The 10,000-nt window shown below is 41.7% G+C and overlaps 1 protein-coding gene across 2 annotated transcripts in view; it reads left to right on the forward strand.

The window, feature by feature from the left end:
- Nucleotides 1-10,000, forward strand: part of LOC135113866 (Kv channel-interacting protein 4-like) — a 125,675-nt gene that overhangs the window by 99,002 nt on the left and 16,673 nt on the right. The gene's annotated exons all lie outside the window — the stretch shown is intronic.

Consider the following 10,000-nt stretch of genomic DNA (forward strand, 5'->3'; position numbering starts at 1 on the left):
CTTGTATCTCCTCTCACCAGTATTATCTAGCCATCCCTGCTTCGCATTTAAAGGACTCGAAACATTTGGCATCACACTTAAAACTTAATCTAGAGTTATGCGTACGTATAGAAGAAAAAATAAATTAAATAAAGAAAGACACCAGCACACACTAGCCATGCTTTTCCTCACTGGTCGTTCAGTTAAATGCCACTAATATCACTGACTCTCCCACGGTGACGGAAGAGACCTCATAAATCAGAGTTACGTCACGCCTCACCTGATGTGTTGTATGAGACCGTTCTCGCTTCACAGTCTTACATCAGTGCGAGAGGTGAGTGGCATCAACATTATGAAGGATCAAAGCTCTTGGTCTCCCCACTGGCACAGACACCTTGCGTCAGACCATCGAGTAAACTTTTTCTCCACTCACACTCTACAGGGAACAATCGCCCTTACGCGTGCACCAATTACTCCTACACTTTAATACACGACAAGGTTGCGTGGGGAGGGCGCTTGATTAATGAAATGGAGGTACGCCTAGATACAGTATATGTCTCACTGAAGAGAGCCTGAATATTGCGTCGCGCTTGTTGTGCTGCACGAAACCGCTGCTATGTCAGTCTCGCTGATCTAAAAGCCTTGGGTCTTTCACTGTGTATGTGGTCAGTATTATGAAAATTATACGAGTCAGTACAGAACGTGATCTATACTTACTGACACAGCGAATGGAAAATGGATAGAGACGGGTTCTGGCAGAAAAGACGTGCGAGGTAAGCAAAATTGTTCCCTAATGTTTACTTCAAATAGTTGGAGATATCTTTTGCTTTTGCACGTTCGTATTTTCTCAAGCTCCATCCATTTCCTTTCACCTCTAAAAGTTGCGGTTTACATTTCTTTCCCTTTTCATCCGGCACGTGTATTCATCCTGACTCTCAGGTAATGGAAACTGGCGAGTGCGGTTCGTTAATTAAATCCTATAGACTGTTTTTTTTTTTTCCTTTGGTTCATCTAGTTAGCTGTGCAATGAATCTTTCTTTCGTAATGAGAGGCCGTCTCTTTTCCACAGCACAGAGACACGAGACACAGAAATTATGTCTACTGGTGACACATTAATAACCACAGAGTTTGTCAATGTGTGTGTCTATCTCTCTGTCTGTCTGTTTGTAGGTGTGTCAGCGTCTCTCTCTCTCTCTCTCTCTCTCTCTCTCTCTCTCTCTCTCTCTCTCTCTCTCTCTCTCTCTCTCTCTCTGTCTCTCTCTCTGTCTCTCTGTCTCGTCACTAACCAAGGGCCTCCCGCGGTATATCATCTCTTAATTAAATACACCGCGTGCAGGGTACATTAAAATTCAGTAGCAAATGCATTACGTAGCCAGAGTCAGCTAATGCGAGATTACTCAGGCTTTGCTGGGATGCGATACTCCACAGCTCTTTTTTGTCCCTGTGTGGCGGTGACGGTGGTGGTGGTGGTGGTGATGGTGGTGGTGTTGGTGGTGGTAAGGCTAGTGGTTGTAAAAAGTTATGGTTAGTTCCTACAGTGATTTTGTGGAGGTAATAGTAGTGGTGGTAGTAAATAACAGTAGTAGTAGTAGTAGTAGTAGTGGTAGTAATTGTTGTTGTTGTTGTTGTTGTTGTGGTGGTGGTGGTAGTGGTGGTGCTGGTGGTGGTAAGATGAGGAGGAGTAAAAGAAGTTGGAATTGCATTGAAGGTGACTCACATTTCTGTTCGGGAAGTCCTATGTGGCTTCTTACAAGACAGAAAGAAAAGTTCCCCCTTGTGCTGTTATGAGAAAGAGAGAGAGAGAGAGAGAGAGAGAGAGAGAGAGAGAGAGAGAGAGAGAGAGAGAGAGAGAGAGAGAGAGAGAGAGAGAGAGAGAGAGAGAGAGAGAGGAGAGAGAGAGAGAGAGAGGAAAATGAAAAAGGAGACAACCAAGACGAACGGAGAAAGATGGATATATGGAGAGAGAAGGAAGGAGTGGAGGAAGAAAGGGGAGGAAAGAGGGAAGGTAAGGTGAGAAGGAGGAAACTAGACTGAAATTAAGACTCTACACCGCGTCTTTCACTGCTTCACTCAGTTAATCAAGGCAGAGAAGACGAGGAGGAGGAGGAGGCGGAGGCGGAGGAGGAGGAGGAGGAGGAGGAGGAGGAGGAGGAGGAGGAGGAGGAGGCGGCGGAGGAGAAGGAGGAGGCGGAGGAGAAGGAGAAGGAGGAGGAGGAGGGCTAAAACAAGGGTGAGGATGGAGACGACCAGGAGGAGGAGGAGGAGGAGGAGGAGGAGGAGGAGGAGGAGGTTGTGAAGAGAACAAAGGAGATAGAGGAAGCGTAAAAGTGGAACATGTATGTGTAGAGCACGCAAGGAAAGTGGAAAGGAGGAGACCCGCACAGTGGAAATAAAGAGAGAGAGAAAGAAAACTGGAGGAAAAGAGGATTATTCGACGAGAAGGTAAAGACAAGAAAGAGAACGAAGGAAGGGAGAAGAAAAATGCTCATAGATGCAGACAGAGAGGTAAAAATCTATACTGCAGACAGAGGCCAAGATGAGGAGAGATGAGAAGAGAAGGAAAGAGAAAAGAGAAGACACAAACGCTGGGGAAAAAGAAAACCTGCCCCCCAGAAAAAAAATAAAATAAAAAGAAAGGGTCATAGGCATTTAAATACAGATGAAAAACAAAAAATGAATAACACAAATCAGCAGTGGATGAAAATTAAGGCAAGGGAAAGAAATTGAAAGTAAACACAGAACGGACAGAACACTAGTAAATATAAAACTCATGAAACAGAAAGAGACGAACGGAAAGATAAAATAAAAAAAAAACGCTAATGAAATATGAAAGGGGAATATAAGAAGAAAGACGGAAATGAGAAAAAAGTGAGAAAAAGAGTGGACATGAAACTAAAAATAATAAAAAAAAACAGATAAGGAAATAATAAAGAATGACACCATGTTATTGTCAGAGAGAGAGAGAGAGAGAGAGAGAGAGAGAGAGAGAGAGAGAGAGAGAGAGAGAGAGAGAGGATAATTTCCCTACGCAAACTAAGACCAAAATTAACCTTCTCTAACGACATGTGGCAACCCGATCTCTCTCTCTCTCTCTCTCTCTCTCTCTCTCTCTCTCTCTCTCTCTCTCTCTCTCTCTCTCTCTCTCTCTCTCTCTCTCTCTCTCTCTCTCTCTCTCTTTGATGTGACAACCTCTTTCCCTGACATGCATCTTTATCTTATAAGAGTGAGGCCTTTCCTCTTCAGAGAGAGAGAGAGAGAGAGAGAGAGAGAGAGAGAGAGAGAGAGAGAGAGAGAGAGAGAGAGAGAGAGAGAGAGAGAGGAGCTACTCGTTTCAACATAATCACAAACACAAACACACACACACACACACACACTATACATAGATGCATAGATAATCACGTTGCAACACACTCGTACACAACTGAATTAGCACATATTAGGAGACTGATTTAGGATCTTGAGAGAGAGAGAGGAGAGAGAGAGAGAGGAATTGAATGATATGCATAATGATAAGATCCATATACTTATCTATCTATCTATCTATCCATTTATTTATCTGTCTGTGTTCGTTTAACTGTTTATCTTTTTGTTTATCTGCCTATCCATCAGTCTAACAACCAATCTGCCTACTTTCCTCCATATTTATCTATTATGCATATGCATATTTATTTATTATATGCATATTTATTTATTATTTATCTATTCTCCCCATCCACTTACCTATCTGTTTATCTTTATCTTTCTATCAAATCAAAAACTCGCATTTCCATCTATCTCTCTTGCAATCTAGTAATTTGTGTTGGTCAATGAAACCTGTCTGGCATTATAAACAGTTATTAAAACACAATGAGTCGTAGCGGGACGAGCGGAGAGTGTGTGTTGACTGGATGTTCACTCACGGCGTGACGGACACTGTTGTGAGCGGAGGAGAGACAGAGAGATGTAGATCAGATAAGCAAAAGAAAGCTGATTGCCGTAGAGAGACACAAGTGAGACCAAGAATGGTGGTACATGGCTGGACCACATTTCTATCATGGTCTCCTGACAGAAAGTGACATGGTGGTCACGAGGCACAGTAACGATGCATGGCATGCAGGTCACAAGGAAGAAAATTGCACCACACAATGATATATACATGAATGTATTTGAAAACGTTTACTTAAAAAAGAAATTCCCAACGTCAAAAACTACGACTGATGAGGCCACAACAATTCTTCATGGCAGCAGACTGCAGAGGTAGTAAAGATTTCCTCCACAGCAGAAAAGGAAGCACAGAAAACAATACAGGACAGAAGTGGACCTCAACTTAAACGTTTATGTGCAGGAGGAAAAAGGAGATGGAGAAAAATCAAAAGGCTGAAAAGAAGAGTGGTTAACGTCAATCTATTCAGCCTTTGCAGTGTATAACCTTTGAGGTCTGCAACTGTGGGTCGAGTTTCTTTTTAAATGTATTGTATTGCAGCTTCTCTGGAATAATAAAAAGTCCGGTAAATTTAGAAATTGATTTTGATTCGTGCTTCGGAACTGACTTCATCATAGTGTCTCCCACAGAGGAGGGCAGTCTGTGAATTACATCCGAAAGAGAAGCTTAGAACTTTTCTTGGATGAGGGCATGAACCATATAAAGGGTGTGAAACTGTATTTTGACATTATCAACAGCAGAATAAACTGGAAAACGAGGACTAAAAAAGAAATCACATGACAAGTGATTGCCTGATCCATACACAATGGTGAGAAGTTTTGACAGCAGAGGAATTGACACTCAACACAAGGAACAACTTGACTCCTGTAGTTGAGCAATAACATGACGTATTTCTAGATTTTTCATGTTAGTGCATCGCACTAACCAATCTGAAGCAGGATGCTGGACTGAGATAAGTATCTATCTATAGTATGTTAAAACTGATGACAAATATTATAAAGAAATTGTTTTTTTAAGTCCATCATTAAGGATTACTGAAGTGGTGGTGTAAGGGCAAAGACGATGGAACAGCTTCAGTTTTTATTTGATTTTTAGGAGGAGCAAAATTATAAAGCGAGTGAAACGATCCACAAAGACAAGAACGAATGTATGATGAGTCCTGATGCAATATCAAAAGATCAACAGTTACTGTTTCAAAAGGACCTCTAGGTGTGAATTATTCAAGGGTAGGTGTTTGTAGTTTAAATGTTACCTTTAGTCTGTACGCAAGAAATACAATCAGTAATGTGGCTGATGATGCCAATATGCACAGTTCTCCAATAATAACTCCTGCGTCCGGAAAAGGTTTGTCACAGACTGGATAATCAAATAACGGCAATTCATGAACAAGCTGCAGAATGGTTCCGACGAGCGAGGCCGGAATGACAACCTGTATGACATTTACATTATCAATGGACACACTATGAGAGAGATCTACTCTCAAGAAAGAACGGAAAGACAATTGAGGCAAGGCGAACTCGTCGCCAGACTTTTACAAAATTAATGACTTTAGACCCAAAACAGATCTTGACTTTGGACAGTGGAAAGCTCCTGAGAAGAACAGGCAGAGGCCTGACTGACAACAGAAACTGGAATGCTGCATGAAAGATCGTCCACGGCAGTGTTAGCTTTACATGGTTGTACTCTTGGTGAGTGATATGCCACCTGGCTAAGCAACTAGTGAGGATTTTTTATTACCCGTGGTCTGCGTGTACAGTCCAGTAGACTGGAGAAGGTGGCTGAGTATGAACATCGGATAATGATCAGGGAATGTTAACGCACTGGCTTAATGGAACAGTATGTGCCATCCTTTTTATGGCCAAGGAAAAGTGGTAAGTTCCACGAAGACTTGAACTCGTGGATAATGTCATCATTGAGCACCTCCTTGATAAGACTGTCTACAACAGCTTGTTGGTCGTAGGGGAATCAGAAAGGAAGGACATAAGACACCTTAGCGTTCGGGTGAAGGACAATGTGATGCTCAATACCATGGATAACACCGAATTTTTTGCTAGGAAGGACAACAGCATGCTGATATTTAAATATGAAGTCAAGGAGACGACACTACCTGGAGGCAGTGAAACACTTTAAAATGAGGCTCACGCACAGTCACGAACTTTAACTGTGTCGTAACTCGGGGAGGATGAACTGCCTACGAAATGTGCAAGATGCTCAAAAGGCAAATTAACACGAGCCTCCGATGCTAATATTACTGTCATTTTGTGACTGATGTGACACTCTGAGGAGATGGCAGACAGGAGGAGGGTGTAGTAAACACCTGTCGTCAGTGTTGAAAATACTCCTAGTGTGGTATTTTATGGGGAAAGTAAGGGGGCAGCTGCAACCCACCATAAATCTTTTCCCTGTTCTCCCTGACTACTTCCGTTTGTGTCTTAGCAACACTGAGGCCAATCGCACCATTTCCTCCAAAGAAATATCCTCTTCTTATACACTACACTACATGCACCTGTACATACATACGCACGTATATCATTCAAAATTGTCAAACTGGTAAACCAGCTCTCAGGAAGGAACCAACTCTGATAGGAAGGAACCACAAATGTTCCCAGATCTGACTGTCCCTTCTCCGATGACTTGAAGTGCCCTGATATCTCCTTAGGTTTTTTTTTATACATGAACTTCTGCAATATTTGTGGTAGAGGATCTAACTTGCAATCAGTGGAACAGCACTTCTCTAAACCTCATCTTCTTTTCCACACAGACTCAACAGCCAGAAGCTACAAAACAGAAGTCCCTTCTCTCTTTCCTCCTACTTACTCTATTCTTATTTTTTCACCAAAGCTGATTGTTGCGTCCATGTAAGCAATAACTAGAAAACACCTATCTTTGTTCCATTCAATACCTAAAAGAAAAAAAAAAATCTTCCATACATCCACTTGACATAATCTTTCAGACAGCAATCCCGCCTTCTTCGATGACACACAACTTTTCCGTCTTTTTACTGAACTTTCTTGGTCTGTCATTAACTTAAACCATGAACTAGAAATTTCACATACCTTCTCTTGCTTAAAACAGCTTACAAAGAGTAGGTTACCCTGCGTTGTCGAGGCTTTTCCCTCTCAATTGCTTACTCATACCAGGCCCTATTCACCCTGTATGGAATACTTATATACCTTACATATGAGGAACTTTACTCACAGTGTTTCTCTTGACAAGGTAGAGTCAAAACCTTTTCACCTCATCGATCCCCCTTCTCACACTGACTCTCTTCAATCTCTCACACTTCGTCGCAGAGTTGCATCTATTGCTATCTTTCATGCTGACTGCTCTTCTAAACTTGCTAACTGCATACCTTACCGTCTCCTGCAGCTTCGCTGTACAAAACTTTCTGTATTTAGTCTCTCATCACTTTTCTGTCCAGTTCCCTAATGTAAAAGTTGACTGGTGCCTTCACTATTTCATCCCTTTTACTGGTAAACTCTGGAGCTCTCTTACAATTTCCCCTAACTACAAAGTGACACTGTCTAAGACAGAAGTTTCACAGCACCTCTAAACCTGAATTGGTTCTTCCTTTGGAATTTTTATTTCCTTCCCTTTTTTTTTCTTGAGGCAATAAGTGGAGTTATTTTTCTAACTTTGTTTTTGAGCTTCGTCTGCCTCCCTTGTGCATTAGAAAACAAGTAAATAAATAAATAAATATCTATCTATCTATCTATCTATCTATCTATCTATCTATCTATCTATCTATCTATCTATCTATCTATCTATATATATATATATATATATATATATATATATATATATATATATATATATATATATATATATATATATATATATATATATATATATATATATATATATATATATATAAGAAGTCTTACACTAACACAGGAAACAATGTTTGTATTAGCATCGTTCTTACAATATTCTCACAATATATGAAGAGAGAGCTATGCTGAGTAGGAAAAATAATATAAAATATTTAAAAAAATATCAAATATTAAAAAGTATCTTTAAGCCACTGAAGAATGTGAAAACATATGAGTGAAAGTGTGTGTGTGTGTGTGTGTGTGTGTGTGTGTAAGTGTATGCTGTTTGCAAACACACACAAAAAAATAAAAGGAAAAAAATATATTACGAGCGAAAACAAAACGGGAATGAATGAAAGGTGTATCTGTGTGTTTATATGTAGCGCTGCGTTTCCATGACACAGAAAAAATAACACGTACAAAGAAAAGTAAATAAACAAATACACGTTGTAAATATGTAGCTGTAGGCACGGGTGAAGATGAAAACCGTGTTGTTATCGGGCACACACAACCCGGGGAGATACGGTTGCTGCGCTGCGTAGGGAAGAGATCCCGGAACCGATAAGGCACAGCGGCGAGCGGGAGCCAATCACAACACATGCGCAGAGACTCGGGTCCAATAGGAAAGGCAAGGAGAACTTTGGTGTTGCTGGGACGCTAGCTTCGGACGGGAAACACAGATTTGAAGCCCTGAGTCAATGAAATATAATAAAAGAAACATTATCGCAATGAAAAAAAGCCAAAGTACTTACAGTATTGAAACGATGACAAGCTGGACGCTGACACTCAGGAAGCAGGACAACAACGCAAGGGAGGAGGTAGCGGAGCCAAGAATGCTGTGTAGAGGTTAAAGCAAAAACTGTGAAGACGAAGAGTTCCTGATGGTGTGACATAACGTTGCACTGAGGCCGCAACGAAACAAAAGAGCAGGAAATGAAACAGAAACATGATTAGGAGCACGAACGCGGCACCACAGCGGATGGCAAACAATGGCTGGTGTCACTGAGGACAGGGTGGCGGCGGCAAACTCAAATTCTGCCGGCACGATGGGAGGAAGCAGAGAGCCTGCCAACGAATGAACGGTAGAAGGCGGCCAATAGTAAGGAAAGGCTGCAGATGTAGTGAAGAGACCACAGATGTACCGAAGAGACCACAGATGTATAGGAGACCAAAGATGTACTGAAGAGACCACAGAAGCTGATCTGGGCGAGAATTGCACCATTGCAGGATGGCTGGTGGCAGTTCCGGGACAGGTGCTCAGATAGACAAACAGTGCATGTGGAATGGCTAACAGGGAAAAGCAGAAGCAGCCAGGAGAAATGTGGAGTTGTTTGCAGGGTAACAGGGGGGGTACCAGGGAACAAAAGAATCAGACGAAACACAGTGGTGGCTTGTAGCATGGCAAGGGGGGAACGGAAAAACAAAAGGCATGAGGTAGTTATGAAGTAAGACCAGAGGCGTTCCGGTATACAAACCTCTCGTAGTTAATGTTGGTCACCTAACACTATTAATGGTCAAAGAAAGTAGTCTGGTACTAGGCAGTTACACGTATTAAATAAAACAAAGCAAGAGGTAGCGGGGAGAACTGAGTGCATGTACAAACAGGAGGATAGCCGCTCACTGTGTAAAAGGGAAAAATGAGTGGAGAGATAGACTGGCAAAGCAAAAGAATCCGGACAAGAGCAGGGAGACAAATTGAAGGCCGGGAAGGCTAGCACAACCTCTCTTTCTATCTAGCTGTGTATGTATGTCTGTCTGTGTTTATCTATCTATCTATCTATCTATCTTTTTATCTGTCTGCCTTCCTGTCCGTCTGTCTGTCCGTCTGTCTATCTATCTATCTATCTATCAATGCCTTTACGTTTATCCATCCATCCATCCTCCACTTTCTATTCTTCTCTTTCTTTTGACGAGGAGACACAAAGTTAGGAAGTTTAAATGAAGAGTAAGGAGGCGAAGGAAAAGAGTGGGTGGTAAAGGAGATGACAGACAGACAGAGAGACAGAGAGAAAAACAGACAAATGAAGTTACAAATACAGACAAGCAGAGATACACACACACACACACACACACACACACACACACACACACACACACACACACACACACACACACACAAAAGCAGAAAGAAAGGGAAGAAAAGACGAAAGGGAAAAGTTATAGGAAAATCCCAAAACAGGAGGGGAGAGACAGAGAGAGGAAGGAAGATAAGGGAAGCGAGGCACCAAGGCAAACACAATAGAAATGGAGAGGAGAAAGAGAAAAGGGAGAAATAGGAAAGAGGGTG

This window comes from Scylla paramamosain, chromosome 2 (assembly GCF_035594125.1).
Source record: "Scylla paramamosain isolate STU-SP2022 chromosome 2, ASM3559412v1, whole genome shotgun sequence".
Taxonomy (NCBI): domain Eukaryota; kingdom Metazoa; phylum Arthropoda; class Malacostraca; order Decapoda; family Portunidae; genus Scylla; species Scylla paramamosain.